Below are 14,436 nucleotides of genomic sequence, written 5' to 3' on the forward strand. Positions count from 1 at the left end.
CCCTAAATTAATTACTAAAGCAATATTCAGTGTTGAGGAGTAAATAAAAGTGGCGGTCTTAATAATTAAACAAGAATTTAACATTTTTCAAGTAACAAGCCATATGAACAACTAACAGTGAAACATGATTTTTTACTGCTTTGCATTTTTAAAGAAATGACATACCCTGAATATGATCTGAAAAATAATAGAGTATATAATGTTAGCTACTTTTTGGGGTGTAGAGTGAACTACTGAAGGGTAGCTGCTATCCTGTCCTCAAACGCAGGTGTGTTTTGCAAGCATGGGCATTTACGAAACCCAGCCAAATGTTTGTACCTTGCACTTATATTTATGCTTCCCCATTCCATGCATGTATCTTGTCCTAAGTAGCATTTCTGGAAATGTTTCCCTGTCTCCTCTCTGAGGCTAATGACAGGCAATTTTTCATTTTTCTTTCCTCCCGCAGGTTGAAATTTCAAACAAATCCAACGCTGAAATATTTATGCCCTCCTCCTTCAAGTGGAATTATGACAAACATTACACACACTCTTCTGAGCGTGCCCAAGTTCTACGTTCAAGAGAGTAGAGGCTACAAAGTCTTTTCCCCTTATCTTTTAGTGTTGTTTTATTTATCAGTCCACGTTGGGATTGTGTAAACCACCACTTGTGCATCAGTATCTATCTCCTATTTTCAGGTTTTTAGTTCATATCTGGTAAAAAAGGAAAAAAAAAAAGAAAAACATGAATTCTCAGCCCCTCTCAGACTGGCACTAATGTGATTTTTCTGAATCAAGTCCAGTCTCTAAAACATCAAACCACAATATTTGCATGGAATTATTCTGATGGTATTAATATCGCGCTCATGTGGGAGGGATGAGTGATGCATTTAATATTTTCCCTTAAGCACCGCTTTGTAAAACACCGGGGAGATTTTATAATTTCCTAGGCTGCCTTTTGGTGGCGCTAGATTTCTGAGAAACAGGCTGACGGTTTAAACACATTAAATCTGTTGCACAGAGCTTCCTTCCAGAGCCTAAGTATATTCACACATAGCAATCTGGGTTACATATGGAGCTAGGGCCACAATTAATGTTTGTGTCCAACAAATACTCAGTACCAGGTGTGTTGAAACAACACACACACTCATTTCTTCATCAGGTGAACATGTTCCTCCACAGGTTATTCACTTGATGAATAAGATGAACCTTCCTTGCCCGTTTGTACCAGCAATGGCTCCTCCACCAATGGTGAGTATGCGCTTTTGCAAATGTTTATGTTATTTTAAATTCAATTCAAGCAACCCAGGGCAGCATGATGACGAATGTATAATATGAATCAGGCCTCATGCCTGATTTGCTTTTTACTGAATCCCATTAATATAAGTTCTCTGCTAATACTGATGAGCTACACGGCTGTGAGAAGGTGTAACCTACTCATCTGCACCTTTCAGTTTGAGATGGCTCCAGGGCCACTGCCACCTTTCCCCCTAGAGAACCCTCCTCTGCTGGAGCAGGAGGAGGGGGCGTCAGACAGTGAAGAAGAATCCGAGTATATGAAAGTGGAGACGAGGAGGACAAAGAGAGGTTGCTGGTTTTCCCCCTTTTATATTTTATCTACAAGCTCTTTAGATTGGCATTATTAGGTAACCTTGGTGTTCAGCGTAGTGTGTACAAGAACGTTGTTTAAACTGCTTTAAAAAGTTCGAATTAGTGGTTGACCGATATGGGTTTTTTGACAGCCGATGCCGATATATTGGAAAGCAAGGGGGGCTGATAGCCGATATAAAGCCAATATATATTTTTCTTTTTTATTAATATTTAAGAAATTTGAAATCATTTGACAATGGATAAAAAAAAAAAAAATTGCAAAATAAACATACTTATACTTTAGATGACAAAGTATTTTTCACAAATAAATATTTAATACAAATATAATTAAAAAGGAAGTAAACACTGTAACCAACAGGGCACTCAGTATTCTGGGAAGATTGTGTGCATTGGGAATCATATTTTTCAAATAAAGCCAGGGTAACACTCATTTTACATACAGCACACAGAGAAAATGACATGAATATGACAGCGAGCAAATGCATAAAGCACAGCATAATTTGAAATCAATTTGAAAATGCACAGTTCACAAGATCTCACAACAGGATCCGGATAAGTTTGCAAAATTAAATGATCATTAGCCATTAAAAGATTCGTTTAAATGATAAATGCGTATTTGCTTAATGCTGAGAGGCAAACGTGAAAGAATTAATGTTTGCCTTTCTATTACTATACATTAATTCCTTTGAACAACCGTTCTATCTGATTATTAGACAGACTTCTATCCATATTGGACAGAACAACAGGGAGAATGAGCTCAGCTGTGTGCGCCTTTGGCTCTGCCTTCAAAATAAAAGCCCCGCCTCGAACACATCGGCCAAGCAGAAAAACTTATCGGTATATCGGTCGACCACTAGTTATAATGATAAGAAATTTTTCCTGAGTTGCATGTTAAAATGATTTCTGGATAATCATGTGACACCGAGTAATGAGTAATGGCTGGTCAAAATTTGAAAATTCAGCTTTGTCATCACAGGAATACATTTCATTTTTAAATATATGGACAAAGATAGTAGTTAATTAAAACTGTAATAAAACTGCTCAATATCACAGTTTCTACTGCATTTTTATTAATATATATATAAAATATTTCATTAATAATAATGTTTTCATGATATGGCCAGTAATCACTAAATAGTCAATACAAAAATATATACAAATGTGCCTAAATAAATTAAAAATAAGATACTAACAATAAGAAGTTTGTTGTTTTAAATGCTACAAGTGAGTTTAAGCATCACGACATTGTATGAAAAATGTATAGTTATTTTGAGATTTGTTAAAGATAACATTTAATCATGTTATTAAATTGTTTTTAAAAAATAATTTTAATGATAAACAAATTTGTATGTAAAAACTAAATTAGCATAGACAATTCAAACATCTATTATATTGGCCAATACTAATGAATACATAAAAAAAACACTTAGAACATTTTACAGGGACGTTTCTCCTCTGACAGAATATTAAGCAAATTTATGTCTGTCACTTCACAATCTGTTGTCCAATATCTAAAAATAATTGTGGTAGTATTTTTGACTATGCATAAGCACTATTGGAACATTTACTTATTGACAGATTGTCAGCCTCCAGAATGGCAGCAGCTGCAAAAGCTACAAAAAGTTCAGTTTGTTTGTTTTGTTGCCATGTTTTACCTTGTGTTCAAAAGACATACATGTTTAATAGCTTCTCACTTCTTCTCTCTGGGTTCCATAAAGGATGATCAGACTGATGGGCCTTGTTAACCAGTCATGCAAAAGACCGTTGAGAACAAAGACTTCTTCCAAGAGAAAGAAACTCAAACTAAAAGACCTCCTGTTTATTACCAAACCAGATTCCCACGGGTAAACTCTATCAGCTGCTATCATTAATTAAGTAAAACAAAACAGCACCTTATAGTTTCAAAAGACCACCTTCAGTAATACAAAAAAATTAGCAGGTAGCTCAGTGTTGTATCTCTCAGTCCCTCAGGCCCAGCCTTGCAGCCATCAGACGTGTTTGAGCATCCTCAGAAGCTTGGACAGAAAAAAATTGAGTTCCCTATATCGGCTTAGGTGTCCACTCTCCTCGAGGGACCCAGACAGAATCAAGAGCTGCAGTTTGCAGATGCGACCGAGGGTAAGACTGCATGTCCCCCGCCACTCCTTCCACATCATTCATTTATCTATCCGCCTACATTACCGAATGCACCCTGGGTTGAGCCATCCATCCTGAGCGGACCTGCTCAATTAACACAGCAATTAGCCCTGAGAATAGTGACTCAGCTGGAGAGAAGATTTAATGTATTGGGCTGTCAGCAGGCCGAGCTGCTCTTGCCATGAGGCGTCGAGACCCTCCCCTGCATCAGGATAACCCTGAAAGTTTATTCGGGAATCAGGAATGACGGAACGAGCAAGATTAAAAGCACATGAAACTTTTTGGTGCATTGTTAAAAAAAAATCTTTGCCTGAACTTACTGTGAAAAATACATTTAAGGTTTTACAGAACTTAAATTTACAGTAAAAACCTGTATAAACTGATATAATGTTAATATACCAACCTACTAAAATACTAAATCTAAAATCTAAATAAAGTGCTTAATCAGTTTTTTACCTTTATAATACACCTATAACCAACAAAAACACAGGTGGACATGAAAAAGCCACATGTACAACCAAAAATAATCACAAGTAGATTTTACACACACATCAAACACACTTTTAAATGGACACAACACAGAGCGCTTGCTGAAGAGCTGACGCTGTTTTCACTGGATGCATTTTTAAAGCTTCCTGTACGCTACGCGTTCATGCAGACGCATGTCAAATATAAAGTTTCCCACAATAAATAATAGAAATGTCCATATATATTTTTTCACTGTAAATTATAAGAAACGAAAATTCTTTACAGAGTGCAGGTATGGCTTATCAATTATTTATCTACGCAGAAGCATAATAAAAGTCATCCACTGCAGTCAAATTGACATCCACAGTATTTTGTTTACCCATATCTTCCTGTTTGTTTTCCATGAATGTCTATGACCTAAAAGGGAGACAGAAAACCTTCCACAGTCAAAGACAAACAGCTTTCCTAACCTGTTGAAAAAAGAAACAAGCACAGGGCAGGTAGTTATTTGCAGTGTGCTCGCGTTTAACTGATAAACAATGTTTAAATGAAAAGAAACATCAAAGGAATCCACCTCTCTGAGGGAAACTTATCAGCACTTCTTGCTCTAGCACACATTAGGCACTAGATCTGTCAGACAAGTTTCCAGAGGATTTGTGTAGCCTCGCTTCTTCCCATAATTCCTCATATGCGCTTTGCTTACGGCTTACTGCCAACTGCCAGGTGACATCTCCAACTGTGCTATGAAATACCTGAAAGAAAACCCCACAGAGCATGCACAGACATAGTGTCACCCTTAGAGATTAATACACTCGCCTGTTTTTTTTTTCCCTTCTGGCATGAATATTCAATTTTATCTGTTTTTACGTGCCTTTTGTTATTAATTACATTGATTTTGCTTTCATGCACGACAAGAAAACATTCCTGTGCTTTTGTTTACTAGTTTGTTTTGAAGTCGAAGCTTGTCATTTTGATATGTGTTCACACAAGGCTTCGGTGCCGCCTTTCACTTGTCATCGTTGAAATCTGCAACAGGCAGCCTGTCTCAGACAAATTGAAATTGAGCTCCTTGACAGTTCAAAACACACTCTAATTATGTTCATGCGACTTTTTTCCAAGACATGGCAGAGATGGAGGTTTCCGTTCAGGAAGCTGCGGAAGGGTTTGGGAAAATCTACCCAAGCGCTCCAGTCCCCAGACAGGAGGAAGAGAGGGAGGAAGATGAGGACATTCCCTCTGAGTTCATCTCTAGGAGAGAGCTAGAGAGAGGGAGACTCTCTAGAGACGGTGAAACACTCTCAAATTGTGCACGCATAGACTCTGTTCTTCTTTGTAGTACACCGAACATCAAATAGAATTGAGCAGCTCTACTAAAGAATTTTCCTTTGAGTGTTCACAAGAAACATACAGCTGATCTTTAAAGAGGAAATTAATATTTGATACGACGCACACCAGGTTGTTGTCATATGACTGTTTGCATGTTTCAGATGATTGTGAGTGATTGCTCAGATATATTTAGTTAAATTCAGTCAGTCATTTCTAAACGTACTTTTGACAGCTTTATCTCTCAGATTTACTTTTGGCATGACTATGTGCGTCTGTTGTATTGATTTATTATTTTATTGACCCTTTACATTACCAGAGATGAAGAAAATGTCTATCTTTAAAAATTATGAACCTTGAGAGCCAACCTGTAGGCTTTATGTTAAGAAAATTGCAAAGCAAGTTGAAGAAAAAGTAAGTATCTGCTTTACCAACACAAATAAAGAAACTACATTTTACTACTGGCTGATATATATAAACACACACACACACACACACACTGGTTTTTGTGGTTTAGCAGTACTCTGATGGCCAAACAAGTTGGATGGTGGTTTAAGGGGACACCCCTTTCCCGGTGTCCTACAGAGATGATAAAACTATCAAAAATTTTGTTTTGCTCTGCAGAATACAAATATCACTTTGGATTTTCTTTACACACAATAGAATGGATAATATGACCATATGATATTTTGGTGGTACACAAGGACTTTCACGCCCCTCCTATAATGTTCCCGCCCATTACATAATTGGGATTTATAGGGTCAGATTGATTTATGAGGACACTTGTTTTACAATACACAAAACATGTCCGTTCTCTGGATTACAGGGACCCATGTGTTTTACAGGTACATGACCCATACACAACACACAGACATGTCCCTATGCTGCATTACCAAGACTGAGCTGGTTAAAGAGTACTGGATCTTTAACACAATACACAACATTACAGACACCAATGTATTTTAGAAGTACTTTAATAATGACTTAAATTTGTGACATAAAAACAATAAATACAAAATTTTAAATTCGCCAATTATTAAAATGATTAATCTTTCTATAAAAAAAGGAATGCCACACAAATCAAAACAAACAACAAATAATTAAGTCTAATTTACAAACTAAAAAAAAAAAACTATAAATCAAAAGGCATGCCTCATGTTGTAAGTACCTCACTAAATGTTAGGAATGCACCGGTTGACCGGCCATAAATCAGAACTGGACGGTTTTTACTTAAAATACACGAATGGCAATCGGCCGTTTTTTTTTTTTTTTTTCAGTCAATTTTTCCGTAAGTGCGCCCGCGTGCACGGACTACATTGTAATCATTCGCTATCATGTCATTTGTGTGGAAGTATTTCAAAATCTGTGTGCTGGACACGGGCAGCACGAGCTACACGTCTGAGGAATAGACAGCAGGAAGTGAACAGCCGCTGGTGTACTGCCGCACAAATAAAAGCCTTTCCTGTGCTCACTGAAGCTGCGTGAGCGTATCGTACCTTTCTGTGCCCTGCACAAGAGAAGACAGTGAAGGATGTTCAGATCAACTTCTTGCGAGCTGGATGAGAAACGACTGAAAAGCCAGAAGTAAACGTCAGCTCAGTATAGGAGGATTACTTTTCTTTTTCCTTAAAATTACATTGACTTAATTTGATTTAAAAATCACCTGCTGTAGCACACTGAAAAAAGTTTCATTCATCCAATTAAAATATTTTAGGGTAATGATTCACATTTATATTTTTTAACTTGAGAATAGTTATTTATTTTTCATTGGCTCAAGTAAAAAAATATATAGATGTGAATCATTACCCTATTTTATTTTATTTTTAATTGGATGAATGAACCACTTTGCATCTGTGTTTTATTCGCACCAACATTATTTGATTTTAACATTTTGGAATAATATTTATATAGCATACTTTTTAGTCTCACTGGTAAAGACCTTGTTTTAAATTTAAAACCAAATTTAAAAACTAAAATACTGAATGCTGATGCTGAATGTGTGTTGATTGTGTTGATTGGACTGTAGAACTATGCAGTTATTGCCTTTAATTTCACATGATTACAGTTAATCTTTTCATTTAAGGCCAGTTCTCTGTAGTTTCAACCCAATTCAAAAACAAAAGCTAAATGCTAATGTCTGTACCATCTGTGTTTGTATTGAATGTAGGCTACTTACTAATTTCAGATGGTTACAGTTATTGTTTTCAATAGCCAAAAGCCAGTTTGGCCTATTAAATACCAAATAAACATCTTGTTTATGCATATTTTCCTTTCTTGTTTGTTGCTTAAAAAAAAATAAAAATAATCGGAAATCTGTATCGGAATCGGCCAGTTTGCTTGTAAAAAAACTAAAAATCGGTATCGGCTTTGAAAAATCATGATCAGAGCATCCCTACTAAATACACAGTAAACATGCGATTAACTCGGAGCACACAATACATGCTGCAGATGTGTAGAGAAACTGATTTACCTTTAAAGGAATCGTTCACTTCCAGAAGGAAAACTCTGTCATCATGTACTCCCCCTCCACTTGATCCAGACCTGCATCAGTTTCTTTCTTCTGTTGAACACAAAAGAAGATCTGTTAGTATCTGAACAGCTGATGGGCACAGGTAACTTCTATGGTATTTTTTCTTCGTACTATAGAAGTTAACGGTGTCCCTCAGCTGTTCAGATACTAACAGATCTTCTTTTGTGTCCAACACTGATGCAGGTCTGGATCAAGTGGAGGATGAGTACATGACGACAGAGTTTTCATTCTGGAAGTGAAATACTCTTTAAGGGACAGGTCATCCAAAAATCAACGAGACATTTACAGAATTTTGTCATTTTTTGACAAACTGAAAGTTGAACTTGATTTCTACATGGAGAAATTTGTATTAACTGCTTCCATAACAGTTTTGCACTATGGGAAAAAAACAACAACCAAAGTGCTAATTATAATAGAATGGCATCAAGAAGACACAGGATGTACTGTAACATCACTTGCTTTGGGTTTTCCTTTTTAAGATAAATCCTTGATTTCTTACAAAATCCTGTATGTTCTGTGCACTGCATCTCACCAAAACTGGATCCTCAGCAGTTTTACACTGCTGGTTTTCAGTCATTGTGGCCAGTTTTCCTTTAGCTCTGTGGTCCTAAAATGTTTGATTACAGCTGTAACTTCATCGTTTGAGCAGGACACTTTCTGCCCTCTCCGTGGGTTTTCAGTTTCTGCATCACTCTCACTCTCTGTACAGAAGAATACATACTTTAGTGAGTTCTAACTCTACGAGAGCTCATGTACTTACATTGATGGTGCTATTGCAATCTAAACCTCTGGTACCTTCAGGAACTTCAGTGGTGCTCTCAATGGGCATCTTCTGAACACCTGCAGACAATCAGTCACATAATGATCAGGAAACTTAGAAGTAACCCAAACAGAAAAGACACATACATACATTTATATATATATATATTCTAATGGAATTGGCCTGTTAAACGTTTATTTTTGAAACAGTCATTTATCAGTTTTTTGCCTAAACACTAAGTATCAACATATTGGTATAGCCAGATAATACACTAATACAAAACTGACGCATCCCTAATTTTTAGTAATATTCTGTTAGTAATGCTGGATTAATACAATATAAGGTAACACTTTAGAATAGGGAACACTTATGAACTATTAACTACAACGTTTCCCTCAATAAATTCCTAATTTGCTGCTTATTAATAGTAAATAAGGCAGTTGTTACATTACTGTATTGGGTAGGATTAGGAATGTAGAATAAGGTCATTTAAAATAAGGCATTAATAAGTGCTTAATTACTACTAATAATAATATGCACGCTAATAAGAAAATACAGTGGTGTGAAAAAGTGTTGGTTCCTTATTTTTTTGCATGTTTATCACACTTTAATGTTTTGGATCATCGAACAAATTTAAACATTAGTCAAGGAAAACCAATGAACACAACATGCAGTTTTTAAATGAAGGTTTTTATTATTAAGGGAAAACAAGTGTCAAAACTACATGGCCCTGTGTGAAGAAGTGTTTGCCCCTAAACCTAATAATTGTTTGGGCAACCCTTAGCAGCAACAACTGCAATCAAGTGTTTGTGATAACTTTCAATGAGTCTGTTACAGCAGTGTGGAGGAATTTTGGTTCACTCATCTAAGCAGAATTGTAATTCAGCCACACTGGAGGGTTTTCAAGCATGAACAGCCTTTTTAAGGTCACGCCACAGCATCTCAATAGGATTCAGGTCTGGACTTTGACTAGGCCACTCTAAAGTCTTCATTTTGTTTTTCTTCAGCCTTTCAGAGGTGGACTTGCTGGTGGGTTTTGTATAAAGGTAAATCAGTAGCAAAACTCGAGAGGTTGAAGATCTGAATGTGAGAACTTGTCATATTAATATTTGTATTTGTAAGTTAAAATTTACACTCACAGCTCTGATGTGAAAAGCTGAATCTTTCAATTTGCACACATAGACAATGATCAAAACACCCGTGTTTTGAATTGGAAGTTGTAGATTAATAGTTACAAATGTGTAGAATGACATTCACACAAAGAAAATGACATACACACATGTTTACTACATATTTACTTTTGCACTTTACTTCAGTTTCGCTGCACAACGTCAAGTCGGCACTTACAACCTCTCAGATCTGGAAGTACAAGTTCAAATCCTAGCGCTCTTGACTTTTGCTACTCTTTTTGCGGTATTCTGTTGCAAAACTCACTTGTGCACTTGTAGCTATATGCAGATGTGAGAGAGCAGAGCTGGGGGCGGGGCTTTGGTGCGAATGAAGACATTTTATTGGTCGATGCCCGACCAATGAACAACGCCAACTGTTTTCACTGAATATCCTTAGCTTTGACAGGACTTTAAGACACTGCATTAATTTTGCCATTCAGGTATTATCTAGTAGACAAATAATGCAACATATTTTATATGTATATCCCACTGCATATTGCAGAGTAAACTCGCTGTACCAGAACATGCTTTGATCTCACCGCCACGCGGTCACGTGGTTCATGGAGCTATCAATAGTACTAAACTAAACGTTTAATCAATATGTTTGAAATGTATTAAATGGGACAGACAGTAGTTTCATTATATTTGCAGCAATTTCTAGTAAATTGTAACACATAAAGTGCATTGATTATGCATGGATAACTACGTTGACTAATGACTATGCATTACAATAGCATTTTAAACTGGAAAATGGAACAGCATTATGTTCTCATACTCCTCCTTGGCAGTTAAATGTAACTAAACAATTAAGTGTAACTTTTAACCAATAAAATAACTGTACTACATGTTAACTCAGTCCTGTTTAGTTAATTTGAAGAGATCATGGTACTAAATAATATGCGCAATAATTATGATCCATGAATGACCATTTGAAATATAAGATTTTCTAATATGGTTATTATTTATACTACAATAACTGTAGTATTTAGTTTTAAATTCCAGTGCAAAGAGGCACGCTTTAAATTAGAGGCATTTGGTGGACAGAAAGATAATATTCATATGAAATTCCATTGCTTAAGACACTAGATGGCCTTGTTGATGGTTAATAAATACATGTATTTAGCTCTACTAGCTGCTCAAAACAGTAGGCTATTTCTGGTCATAAGTGCTTATTTTTTTAGGTTTTGCTGTTTAATGTACATTTAGACATTATTAAACCTTCGATTTTTATTTTTATTTTTAAAATAATAATAATAATGTTGCATTTAAAAAGATTCATTACTGACAAGCAAATTAGGAATTTAACCCAATGAAGATGTTAAAATTATTTTTACAAAACATAAAAATAATAAAAACAGCATTATATTGCAACTCTGGTACAGTGATATGCAGTGGGATATACATATAAAATATGTTGCATTATTTGTCTACTAGATAATACCTGAATGGCAAAATTAATGCAGTGTCTTAAAATCCTGTCAAAGCTAAGGATATTCAGTGAAAACAGTTGGCGTTGTTCATTGGTCGGGCATCGACCAATAAAATGTCTTCATTCGCACCAAAGCCCCGCCCCCAGCTCTGCTCTCTCACATCTGCATATACAAGTGCACAAGTGAGTTTTGCAACAGAATACCGCTAAATGAGTAGCAAAAGTCAGAGCGCTAGGATTTGAACTTGTACTTCCAGATCTGAGAGGTTGTAAGTGCCGACTTGACGTTGTGCAGCGAAACTGAAGTAAAGTGCAAAAGTAAATATGTAGTAAACATGTGTGTATGCCATTTTCTTTGTGTGAATGTCATTCTACACATTTGTAACTATTAATCTACAACTTCCAATTCAAAACACGGGTGTTTTGATCATTGTCTGTGTGTGCAAATTGAAAGATTCAGCTTTTCACATCAGAGCTGTGAGTGTAAATTTTAACTTACAAATACAAATATTAATATGACAAGTTCTCACATTCAGATCTTCAACCTCTCGAGTTTAGCTACTGATTTACCTCCATAGTTTTGGATCATTTTCCTGCTGCAGAACCCAAGTTTACTTCAGCTTAAAGTCACGAACAGATGGCTGGACATTCTCCTTCAGGATTTTTTGGTAAACAGCAGAATTCCATTTATCACAGCAAGTCTTCCAGGTCCTGAAGCAGACCATCACACTACCACCACCATATTTTACAGCTGGCATGATGTTCTTTTTCTGAAATGCGGTGTTACTTTTACACCAGACATTACGGGACACACAACTTTTGTCTCGTCAGTCCACAGAGTATTCTCTCAAAAGTCTTGGGGATCATCAATATTTTTTCTGGCAAAACTGAGACGAGCCTTTAGTCTTTGTCTTGGAAATCTGCCATGCAGACCATTTTTGCCCAGTCTCTTTCTTATGGTGGAGTCATGAACACTGACCTTAACTGAGGCAAGTGAGGCCTGCAGTTCTCTGAATGTTGTTGTGGGGTCTTTTGTGACCTCTTGGATGAGTCGTCACTGTGCTCTTGGGGTAATTTTGGTCGGCCAGCCACTCCTGGGAAGGTTCTCCAGTGCTGTTCCACAAATCTAGTACAGTGGCTAGATGAACAAATAACCAGACGCCACCTGATTCTAATATTACATCAACGTTTAATAGTAATGACTTTATGAATTTCTTCACTAATAAAATAAATAACATCAGAAATACAATAACAAATGTAGATTTTACAGCGTCTAATACTTCAGTTTCATCCATCGCACCCAAAGATAAACTGCAGTGCTTTACAACTATAGGACAGGAAGAGCTAAATAAACTTTTCACTGCATCTAAACCAAAAACATGTTTATTAGATCCTGTACCCACTAAATTACTGAAAGAGTAGCCGAAGAACCGCTTCTCAATATCATTAACTCATCGTTATCTTTAGGTCACATCCCAAAACCATTCAAGCTGGCGGTTATCAAGCCTCTTATTAAGAAACCAAAACTAGATCCTAGTGAACTGGTAAATTATAGGCCTATTTCAAATATTCCATTTATGTCTAAAATTTTAGAAAAAGTTGTGTCTGCTCAATTGAGCTCCTTCCTGCAAAAAAATGATCTGTATGAAGAATTTCAGTCGGGTTTTAGGCCCCACCATAGCACAGAAACTGCACTTGTTAAAATTACAAATGACCTGCTTCTTGCGTCAGATCAAGGCTGCATCTCATTTCTAGTTTTACTTGATCTTAGTGCTGCGTTCGACACCATAGATCATGACATACTCATAGATCGATTACAAAACTATACAGGTATTCAAGGGCAGGCTCTAAGATGGTTTAGATCCTACCTGTCCGATCGGTACCATTTTGTTTATTTAAATGGGGAGTCATCTCATTTATCATCAGTAAAATATGGAGTGCCACAAGGATCCGTCCTAGGTCCCCTTCTATTTTCAATATACATGTTGCCCCTTGGTAATATTATTAGAAAATACGGAATTAGCTTCCACTGTTATGCTGATGATACTCAGCTATATATCTCAACGAGACCAGATGAAACTTCCAATTATCTAAGCTAACAGAGTGTGTTAAAAATGTAAAATATTGGATGACCAATAATTTTTTCCTATTAAATTCGGATAATGTCAATGTCAATATCACCTTTATTTATATAGCGCTTTAAACAAAATACATTGCGTCAAAGCAACTAAACAACATTCATTAGGAAAACAGTGTCAATAATGCAAAAATGATACAACCCGAATTCCGGAAAAGTTGGGACGTTTTTTAAATTTTAATAAAATGAAAACTAAAGGAATTTCAAATCACATGAGCCAATATTTTATTCACAATAGAACATAGATAACGTAGCAAATGTTTAAACTGAGAAATATTACACTTTTATCCACTTAATTAGCTCATTTAAAATTTAATGCCTGCTACAGGTCTCAAAAAAGTTGGCACGGGGGCAGCAAATGGCTAAAAAAGCAAGCAGTTTTGAAAAGATTCAGCTGGGAGAACATCTAGTGATTAATTAAGTTAATTGATATCAGGTCTGTAACATGATTAGCTATAAAAGCTTTGTCTTAGAGAAGCAGAGTCTCTCAGAAGTAAAGATGGGCAGAGGCTCTCCAATCTGTGAAAGACTGCGTAAAAAAATTGTGGAAAACTTTAAAAACAATGTTCCTCAACGTCAAATTGCAAAGGCTTTGCAAATCTCATCATCTACAGTGCATAACATCATCAAAAGATTCAGAGAAACTGGAGAAATCTCTGTGCGTAAGGGACAAGGCCGGAGACCTTTATTGGATGCCCGTGGTCTTCGGGCTCTCAGACGACACTGCATCACTCATCGGCATGATTGTGTCAATGACATTACTAAATGGGCCCAGGAATACTTTCAGAAACCACTGTCGGTAAACACAATCCGCCGTGCCATCAGCAGATGCCAACTAAAGCTCTATCATGCAAAAAGGAAGCCATATGTGAACATGGCCCAGAAGCGCCGTCGT

General features: G+C 36.4%; 1 pseudogene; it reads left to right on the plus strand.

The window, feature by feature from the left end:
• The first annotated feature begins 301 nt into the window (after positions 1-301).
• Positions 302-5,840, plus strand: LOC132124166 (RNA-binding region-containing protein 3-like; annotated as a pseudogene).
• The last annotated feature ends 8,596 nt before the right edge of the window (positions 5,841-14,436 follow it).

Source organism: Carassius carassius, chromosome 42 (genome assembly GCF_963082965.1).
Source record: "Carassius carassius chromosome 42, fCarCar2.1, whole genome shotgun sequence".
In the NCBI taxonomy this organism is placed as follows: Eukaryota; Metazoa; Chordata; class Actinopteri; order Cypriniformes; family Cyprinidae; genus Carassius; species Carassius carassius.